Below are 10,415 nucleotides of genomic sequence, written 5' to 3' on the forward strand. Positions count from 1 at the left end.
TCAGTTCAAAAGGCTTTGCAGTGGCACCTTAACCCACCACGCTATGCTGGGACACCTCTCAAACCAGTGAGAAAAAGCCGACCAAATAGTAAGCACATCTGCGTCTTGACTGATATTCTCTTAGAGTTAATGTGTAAATGAAAAATATGCTTAGATTCAACAAATTCTATTTTCTTTCTAAAACCATACATAACTTTGTAACCTCTTCCCGAAATAGCTTAGGAAGGCTTCTCTTGTCCTCCATGATCTGAAGAGCAGAGGCTGTAGTAGTCAACACTCCTTGTTAGAGTCCTTGATGTTTGAGAATCTCACATCTTTGTAATCCAGAAGTGACTCTCTAAGTTTTTTGTATGTCGTGAAAAGTTGTTTGGTCACCAGAGGCCAGTGAAAAGTTGTAAATAATGGTTTAACGTGATCCCATTTACATTTTAGAAAGACCTGCCTAGCCACAGTAAGGGCAATGATTGAATAAAGAAAAGTGTAAAATCCGAAAGGCCTGCATGACCTTGTATTAAAAATAGAGTAGGAAAAGAGGGTTTGAGTTCAGAACTGATTTACTGACATGAACCCAGGGAACAGGATTAAAATCATTGGGAACAGTAAAACAAGAAAGAATGAAAAAACAAACTAAATATACATTAACAAGTTGCTTACCAATTTGTGCTACTGAGATTCAATCTTACTGGATATTGTTGAGGTAATGAGTAGAATGTGCTTCAAATATGCAAGAAAGTAGTCTTTATTCACTAGCTTCTATCCACTGTTGTCAAAGCCTTCCCCAGAGGGACATTAATTCCTTTATACTTCCAAGAATTTCTAAAAGCAGCGTCAGAAAAGTTCCAGGGCATAAAAGAAGATGCCCTGGTGCTGCTGAGGTGAGGTGCTATCAGTTTACACCTGCATGGACCTTTTTGCCTTAGCAATGACAGGGGCAAAACAAGTGAGCAGAGAGGATGAAAATTGCATTAAAAAATGGTCAATCAGATCTGGCCCTTGCCCAGCTCAATTTTCTTGTGTCTTACATAAAGTACAATTTATCACAGAATCTACAAGTTAATATGCCCACAATGACTACAAAGGATTCAATAACAAGGCTCAGGTAAACCCTGTCTGGTGTGGCATCTTGAAAATATTTACATGCTACCCATTCCAGTTTTCCTTATCCTCAGGCAGCAATTTATCTTCAATAAGATGAATCCCATAACTGGTTTATTCTTGGCTATAGTAACTACATTGTGCAGATGCAATATCTCTGAGCAGGTAGATACACAGAGACATCCTAGCAAATTCCCTAGTACCTAAAGCAAATCCTTTCAGGCAACCCTGAATCTTCATTGTAATCAGAATCAATTTCTTCTGTTTTTGTAGGTTGACATACTGATATGAGAAATCCAACCAATATAGTTAAAACTTTAGATAAAGTACAAACATTATAGCAACCTCAAATGAGCAGATAGTAATTATATCTTCAGGTTAAGTGAACCCTCTGCCTCATACCCAACAAGATTCAGGATTTTTAAATCCAGCAGTGTTTAAAATGGTAGGGACTCAAAGGATAAATTCCTAAAATAGGTCACTGAAAGTAATAGTTGAGAGGTTAAAATCTATTTAATTCCTTGGATCCTGAAGATAGCACCATGTATGTATCATATAATACAGTCGAAGATTGTATTTCCAACTACTTTTAATGCTGTCTTCGAATTAGCACCTAAATTAAGCCTTTATCAGACCATCCTGCCATTTTATTAGCATGATGCAGTATATAATTGGATAATTGAATCTTATGGTTTTGTGTCTATTGTCATAACTCTTTCTATACAAAAGGAGTTTCTTGGACTGAGAAAATTTTATGTAAAGTCCTATGGCACTATAGGATAAGCACTAGACCATAGGTTGATTTGAATTGCAAGGTTGGAGGTTCCAGCTCATCAGCAAAAACTCCTTGGAAATCCTATTTGAGTTGGAACCTACCCAATGGAATTTAACAATAACAACAATATAACCATAAACAAGACAATCTATAAATACTTGCATGCTGGTGTTTTCAGGGAATTTTCTGGCCAGGAAGATAAACACAGATAAAAAATAGTCATAAATTCCACTGCAAACAGAATATTGAGTCCTCCAGTGGCAGTATGGTCAATCAGCTTTAAATTACCTGATAGCAGGCCCAGTGTCAGTCTCTGCTGCAGTGTTACACATTAAATTTTATCGGCCAAATATTTGCTAAAGTCATAACCCTATGTAGCTGTGAATTTGATTTCATTTGAAAATAAAATTTTTGAAGTTGTTATCAGTTAATTTAAGATCATCCTGGAATAAAGTAGATTCTAATCCCATATGAAAGGTGCTGTACAAAAGAGAAAAGGAGATACAGAGAGCTAGAGGTAGAGCTGTAAAGATGTATCTTCAAGCAAAGGAATGGCTGAGGCTACCAGAACTGAGAGAAATAAGAAAAGATCTTCACTGGAGTGTTCAGAGATAGCAAATCTGTCAAGATACTGATTTTGAACTATTAGACTTCAAAATCTTGAGACATGAAATTTCGATTTTTTTAAGCCATCCAATTTGCGAATGTTCATTTGTTAGTACAGCCTTGTTGTTGTTATGTGCAGTGGAGTCGGTTCTGACTCATAGCGACCCTGTACAGGGTTTCCAAGGCTGTAAATCTTTACAGGAGCAAAAAGCCTCATCTTTCTCCTGCGGAACAGCTGGTAGTTTTGAATTGCTGACCTTGGGGTTAGCAGCCCGATTCGTAACCACTACACTAGGTTGGGTTTTCTTCAATTTCTTCAATGGAACAGGGCAGATACTGTTGGATCCTTTGTGACCTTCATTACTACCACCATTCTGCTTAGGGGTTCATTGCCCTACCATTCAAATGGCTGAGGAGAGAAACATGTTTGACCTCCATAGAATGAATCATCCTACCTAGTTGATCACTGAATGCCTCTTATGTTCTCTAAATGCTGTCTAGTGGAATGAGGTATATATTTGCTGATGCAAAATGGATCTTGCCTAAAAGCATAGAATATCAGAAAGAAGTTTATCTGTACTACACAAAGGTTTTCAATTGTGTGGATCTTGACAAGCTATGGACAACAATGAAGAGGATGAGTATTTCAGAACAAAATTGTGATTATGAGGAACCTGTACATAGAACAAGAATCAGTCATTTGAACAGAACAAAGGAATACTGAATGCTTTAAAAGCAAGAAAGATGTGGATGTGCACCGGGGTTGTATTCTTTCAACATACTCATTCAATCTGCATGCTTAGCAAATATCCAAGAAACTAGATTATATGAAGAAGAACATAGCATCAAGATTGAGGAAAATTCATTAACAACCTGTGATATGCAGATGACACGACCTTGCTTGATGAAAGCGAAGAGGACTTAAAATACTTACTGATGAAGATAAAAGACGATACAGCCTTCAGTAGGTTGCACCTCAAGATAAAGAAAACAAAAATCCTCACAACTCAACCAATAAATAGCATCACAATACATGAAAAAAAGAGTCAAGTTGTCAAAGACTTAATTTTGCTCAGATCAAGCATCAACACTCATGGAAGCAGCAGTCAAGAAATCAAATGATGGACTGTATTAGGCAAATCTGCTGCACAAGACCTCTTCAAAGTGTTGAAGAGCAAAGATATCAGTTAAAGGACTAAGGTTTGCCTGACCAAATTATGGTATTTTAAATAGCCTCATAGGCATATGAAAGTTGGACAGTGAATAATGAAGATCATAGAAGAACTGATGCATTTGAATTATGGTGTTGGACGAGACTATAAAAAGCACCTTGGACTGCCAGAAGAACAAACCAGTTCTGTATTGGAAGAAATACAACCAGAAGTCGTTAGAAGCCAGGACTGCGAGATTTCATCTCTCATTCTTAGGACATATTATCAGAATGGATCAGTTCTTGGAGAAGGACTTCATGCTGGGTAAAGTGGAGGGACAGCAAAAAAAAAAAAAAAAAAAGAGGGAAACTCCCAACGAGGTGTATTGGCATAGTGGTAGCAGCAATGGGCTGAAGCTTAGCAACTACTGTGAGATTGGCACAGGATCAGGCAATGTTTTGTTCTGTTGTGCATAAGGTACCAAGTCGATGATCCTTAACAACAACAATTATCACTAATGTAGAATACAGAATTCATATATTTTGTGTCCACTCACAAGGTCTATATACCTTCCTCTTCTCCAAACTTCCTTACCCTCAACTTTTTTCAATTTAATTATTCAAAGACTTCTATGTCCCAGGTGTCTGTGACAAACTTACAGTTCAGTCCATGGAAGGATTTTCCTTCAATTCTATCTTTCAAAGTCACTCCTGTATGAAATCTCATGACATTCAACCAATCTATGAACTAAACCTGACTTGATCTATTTCTATTAGTTGATCACAGGGAACCTAGCATGAATTCGCAAGTGCCAATTGCAGAAGAGGCATGGGTATGACAAAGATAGGTGGCATGGAATCTGAAGCACATGCCATGTAACTTACTGTGCCCTCAGGACCTGCGAGGGCTCGTTCCTAAAAGTACCATTTGCATTAGCAATGTTCTATAATTCTGGTGCTATCCGACATTATAGCTGAGATTATTCTGGTGTTATTTATCATGTTGGACTCCTAGTGTGGCACTGTAGGATCAGCACTGGACTATGAACCACAAGGTTGACAGTTCAAACCCAGCAGCTGTTCCTTGGAAACCCTATACAGAGTCTCTATGAGTCAAAACTGACTTGACAGTACTTAACAACAACAATTCATCATGTGTCATTATTCAATATTCCAATGCTATATGACAGTGTTTCGCTGCTATTCATAAAGTTTTCAGTGACTTAACTTCAGAAGTAGTAGGCCTCTACTTCTTCTGAGTCTGTCTTAGACTGGAAGCTTAGCTGAAATCTGTCTACCATGCTGGCATTCAAAATACTGATGGCATAGGTTGCAACATCACAGGAACAAGCAAGCCACCACAAGATGACAAACTGACAGACAAGTGTTGCAAAAACCTTAATATACTCATTTAATAGCCTATGCTTAGATGACTATTCTATTGAAGCTTAGACAAATGTCAAGAGCTGGTTTTTAAATAGCCAGTGGTCATTCCTTCTGCAAAAAGTATTACCTCACTCCAGAACTCACCATAGAGCTAGAGCGATGTAACTCTAATACCCTTTGATCTGCTGGGTTATACAATCTCAATGACTAAGCAGTTTTCACCACAATTCAAACTTGTTACAGGGCCTTCCCTTGCCTTAGGCTATATTTGAAACTCTTATCCATCTAAATTAATCAATAAGAGGATAAGAAAGTTATTTTCAAGTGCAGTATATGCTGCATTCAGAATTCAAATAAGCCCAGTAAACATTATGCTTCGTAATGACAGTAAGTGCAAAAATGTGTCCTTTATTTTAGAGGAAAAATCTAGTCAAGCCAAAGATAATTATACAATTAAAAATTTCACAGTTTTGATTTTATTTTGATTCCCCATAGGGTTTCTTTTCTAATCTCTGGTGTGCATGAGTCTTGTTTCAACATCCACAATACTATTTGCTCACCAAATCCAATTAGTCTGATGTCATCAGTTTATTGAAGTAATGTGATATTCTAATAAATTTCAAAGTAATTAGGTTCCCTGAGTACTATATTGTGACAGAGCCTTGGGACAAGACAGGAGAGATGTACTACTGTCCTTCATAATGCAAAATACATGTGAAATTCCTCTAATTATGGAAGCTAGAACACAGAAATGTATTCAATAGATGAATACCAAGTTAAGGTGCAACATACCAAGTTCCACAGATTGTGTTGATAAGTTGTAGAAAATTTCTACATTGGGCACACAGTTGTGATAAAGGTTATTAATTTGTTATGCTTTCTGTTGACCACTGTTGAATGGTGGTTTTAGATTTTTGTAGAGGCTAACAGCTAAACTGGAGTGCTAGGTGACACTGTGTGTTAATGTGCTGGACAGCAAGGTTGGTTTGAAGAGCAAAGTTAACTGTTCAAGCTCACCAGCTGCTCCTCAGAAACCCTATACAGGTTTGCTATGAGTCAGAACCCACTCAATGGCACTTAACAACAACAACAACAACAGCAGCATGTCAACAGCGGAACCATACAAGAGCATTTTCTGTATTTACCAAAATTCATCTTAATTGATGGACTTCTGGATTGGTGCTGTGGATTAATGCACTGTACTGCAAAGTCGCTTAGAACCACCAAGTTAGTGGTTCAAGTTCACCAGCTACTCCTCGGAAACCCTATACAAGTTTGTTCTGTGTCAGAACCGACTCGACGGCACTTAACAACAACATCTCACTTGGTCAAGGGCATGTTGTTGTTGTTGTTAAGTGCCGTCAAGTTGATTCCGACCCAGAGCGACCCAATATAGGGTTTCCGAGAAGCAGCTGGTGAGCTTGAACCGCAAACCTTGCTGTTCAAATGGCTTTCCAGTCCAGCGCATTAACCCACAGAGCCAAACCAGGGCTGCATGGTGCTTTGGCATCGGTTCCGACTCATAGCGACCCTTTACAGGGTTTTGAGGCTGTAAATCTTTACTGTTGTTGTTAAGTACCATGGAGTCAGGTCTGACTCATAATGACCCTGAACAGGGGTTCTGAGGCTGTAAATATTTATGGTAGCAGAAAGCCTCATCTTTCTCCCGCAGAATAGCTGGTAGTTTTGAACTGCCGACCTTGGGGTTAGCAGCCCGATTTGTAACCACTACGCGATTGCATTGTTGTTGTTGTTACATGCTGTCGAGTCGATGCCAACCAATAGCGACCCTGTATAGGGTTTCTGAGGAACAGCTGGTGAGTTTGAACTGCTGACCTTGCCATTCAAATGACTTTGCAGTCTGGCACATTAACCCACAGCGCCACACCAGGACTCAGTCTTAATAAATTTTTTCAAAGGACACAATATTATCACAGGGGCTTTTTGGGAAGAGCTCCTTGCATAGAGGGTGTTAGTTGCCTCAGACTTCCAGCTTTCCCCATTCAACCTAAAGGATGATTGTGCCATAATAGGCATTCTAAATACATGTATAGGTCAGAAAATATGGCTACTAGGATGCCAGTTCATACATGGATAGGTTTATTCCAAACAAATTACGTTGACTCACGTCTCTGTGGCCAGTGGATAATTGCAGAAGAGTTTTCTCATTAACACATTTGTATTAGTTTCATTGTTGTTGTTATAACGTGTTGTTAAGTCTGTTCTAATGCTTAGTAACTCTGTGAAGGGTTTCTGAGGAGGGACTGATGGGTTTGAATCATAAACTTTGTGGGTAGCAGTCCAATGCTTATACTATATTGCCACACCAGAACCCCTTGGTCTCATTAGGGTATCTTAAGAGAAAAATGAGATCCAATCAAAACAATCACATCTGAGGACATCTACTGGGCCAATGAAATTCAAGGTAGAGAGATCAACTCAGAAAGATTTGGTGACTGTTCTGGGGGATTCCATATAGGTTGTTGTTGTTAAGTGCCATTGAGTCAGTTCTGACCTATAGTGACCCTGTATAGGGTTTCCGAAGAGCAACTGGTGAGCTTGAACCGCCAACCTTGCAGTTCAAACGGCTTTGCAGTCTGGCGCATTAACCCATAGAAACACACCAGGGCTCAGTCTTGGTAAATTGTTTTCAAAGGATACAATATTATCACCAGGTCTTTTGGGGAAGAAATTTTAAGAAAATTGCATTGGTGAGAAAACGACTAGGAAAGTTGAGCCAAGGAAATTATTTTCCATTATGACAGTACACCTACTCATTCTTTGAGCATGACAAGGGCTGTCCTATAAGAATTTCATTTGGAAACCTTACCTGTTCCACCCTATAGCTCTCATAGTTCCCTTTCAGAATTCTTTTTGTTCTCCAAACTCAAATAACAGTGAAAGGGAACATAGGATGCCAAAACTGCTGATTTGATATTGTATAAATCAAAGAGCACAGAGTAAAAGAATTGGAAGCGCTGCTTTCAGAAGTGTATAAATCTGGGTGGAGAATATGTTGAGAAACAATAGGTTCTCATTTCAATATTTTTTGTTTAATAAAGGTTTCTAAGATTTTGTAGTCAGACTTTTTGACTTACTCTTGTAGCATTGCAGATAGAACCTAAGGATGCTTGCAGATGGATGTTACAACAATGGTGGAGCACAAAGGTGGCTCAAGAGAAGATGAGATAAGGCTTTTCAAAATGCCATACCATCATTTATGAGACTACTGCAATATTCTAGGAATGGCTACATAAAAGACTGAACTAAGACAGTGGTAGCAAAAATGATAAGAAAGAGGTAACTTCAGTTAAATATTTATGAGGAAGCTTAAAAGAAGGCAAAAGAAAAGTGTTTAATATATCATTTCCTCAAAAATTTTTCCTTGGTCTTCAAATTGTCGTGTAACAAATTGATTACTTGGGAAAACTAAGATTTAGAAATGTTGCTTTATGCAAAAGTGGTCTTACTTGCCAAAAGAGTACTATTCTAAAATGCAAATTTCTGTATCTAGATATCATCTATGCCTCTGCCCACTTAGCACCAGAAAGAAAAACAATGCAGTAGTATTTGGATCTAGACCAACTTAATTTTGACAATTCTGATTTTTCCTTTATGCAGCATTATAAGAAAAGGGCAATTAATCTAAACAGAATTTAAATAAATGTATAAACAGCACTTTGATTATAAGATGAAATAAAATTGCTTTCTGACAGACTATAAAGTAGACAAAAGCTAGCATCAAAACTACTAATTCATGAAATTATTTCATAAACATGAAGCATCTGGATCCAGGATTTTTTTTTTTTAATTCATTGTTGTTTTAAAAACACCTTGCTTCTTTAAAAATGAGTATCTATACACACTTATTTTATAAGAATATTTTGGTGAACTGAAACATTTGAGCTTCAGATATCTTTTAGAGGACCCAAAGGGATTCCCAAACATATTCCAGCTGCATACTAGCAATATAAGTTCATGATGGATGGATACTCTTCTTTACGCTAGAGAAGAAGAAAAAGAAAACCTCAAAATGTTAAAACTGGGTAATAAACAACACTGAGGAAAAACAAACTTCTGTTGTGCAGCTATGAAAATTTGACGTTTCCTACCTTTTGTGTGCAGTTGGGGAAAAGGGAGTCAAGGGATGCAATAACTTGTTTCAACAAAATTCTAGGAAACTTTACTTTACTCCCAAGTTAACTGTGAAATCTGTTTCTTGTAAGAAGGTTGGAAACAAGCTTTCTGAATAATCTCCAAGTGTTCTTACCAATTTCCTTCAAAACCAACAAATTTAAGTCACTAGAGACAGTGAAAGAAAGACAGTCAAAAGTCCTAGGTATTTCTCTGAGAATCTGTAGAAATCATAAGCAATCAGAATCTTAGTTTGGGGTGTTTTTTCTTTTGGGGGGAAGGGGTTGGTACCAAGCCACTGATGGTTTATAACAGTTTTACCAAGTTTTTTATATTAAAGTCAACCATCATTTCAACTTCAGAAGAAACATTGCTACAATACAATAATAATAACATTTTTAGAAAACTGCTGGATACAACTTGACCTTGTACAAGAGTTGAGATAAAGCAAGGAGGACAGTATGCTTCAGGATATGGTTTCTATGTTCTATGTCATGTCAAGTGCCAATTATTTCTAATTACAAAAGTGCAGAGAGAAGGCAAATATTTCTTCAGCATCCATGTTTTTCTTCCACTAGCTTTCTTAATGATCATTAAGAAAGAAAACCAATAGTAATTATGTAAAATATCATGAATATTGTTCATTTATTATATTTTATACTCTCCAAACACATTTAACCTCTTAATTTTCCTCCTCAAGTATTCATCACAGAGATTAAAAAGTGTAATCCAATTTCTATATTCAAGATAAAAGACATGTTAAGTTTTATCTTTACACAGATTTGATACAAAAACTGTTATGACACATTTCCTAAATGTAGGAGTAAAGTTTCCCTTTAAATTATATTTTTGAAATGAAGTGTGAGTGTTTTCTTAAGTTACTTAGTGATTTCTAAAATAAAAACTGCTGTTAGTTACAAAAGCAGACATGTTTTCTTCCCACTAATTTAATTCCCAATAAAATTTAGTAATATAATTCTCCTTCTAGAGAGTAGTAAGTGGAAAACATAATGAAGTGTGTAAAGGAAGTTCTCTGGATGTTTTTCTTTGGGTCCCATCTTATCTAGTTTATAAACTAAGTTATTCTTAATCTCCAATTCAAAATAGGAGAAATAGAAAGCAAGGAATGACCATTTTAAAAAAAAATCTCAAAAAGTGAAAAAAATAAATCAAACTTTAAAAATGTCACCTATGAAAACACTTAAGTATCAAATGCTTACAAATCCCCAAACACAATTTTTATAAATGTTATAAAAATCTGCTTCTAAT

Source organism: Chrysochloris asiatica, unplaced genomic scaffold (genome assembly GCF_000296735.1).
Source record: "Chrysochloris asiatica unplaced genomic scaffold, ChrAsi1.0 scaffold00066, whole genome shotgun sequence".
Taxonomy (NCBI): Eukaryota; Metazoa; Chordata; class Mammalia; order Afrosoricida; family Chrysochloridae; genus Chrysochloris; species Chrysochloris asiatica.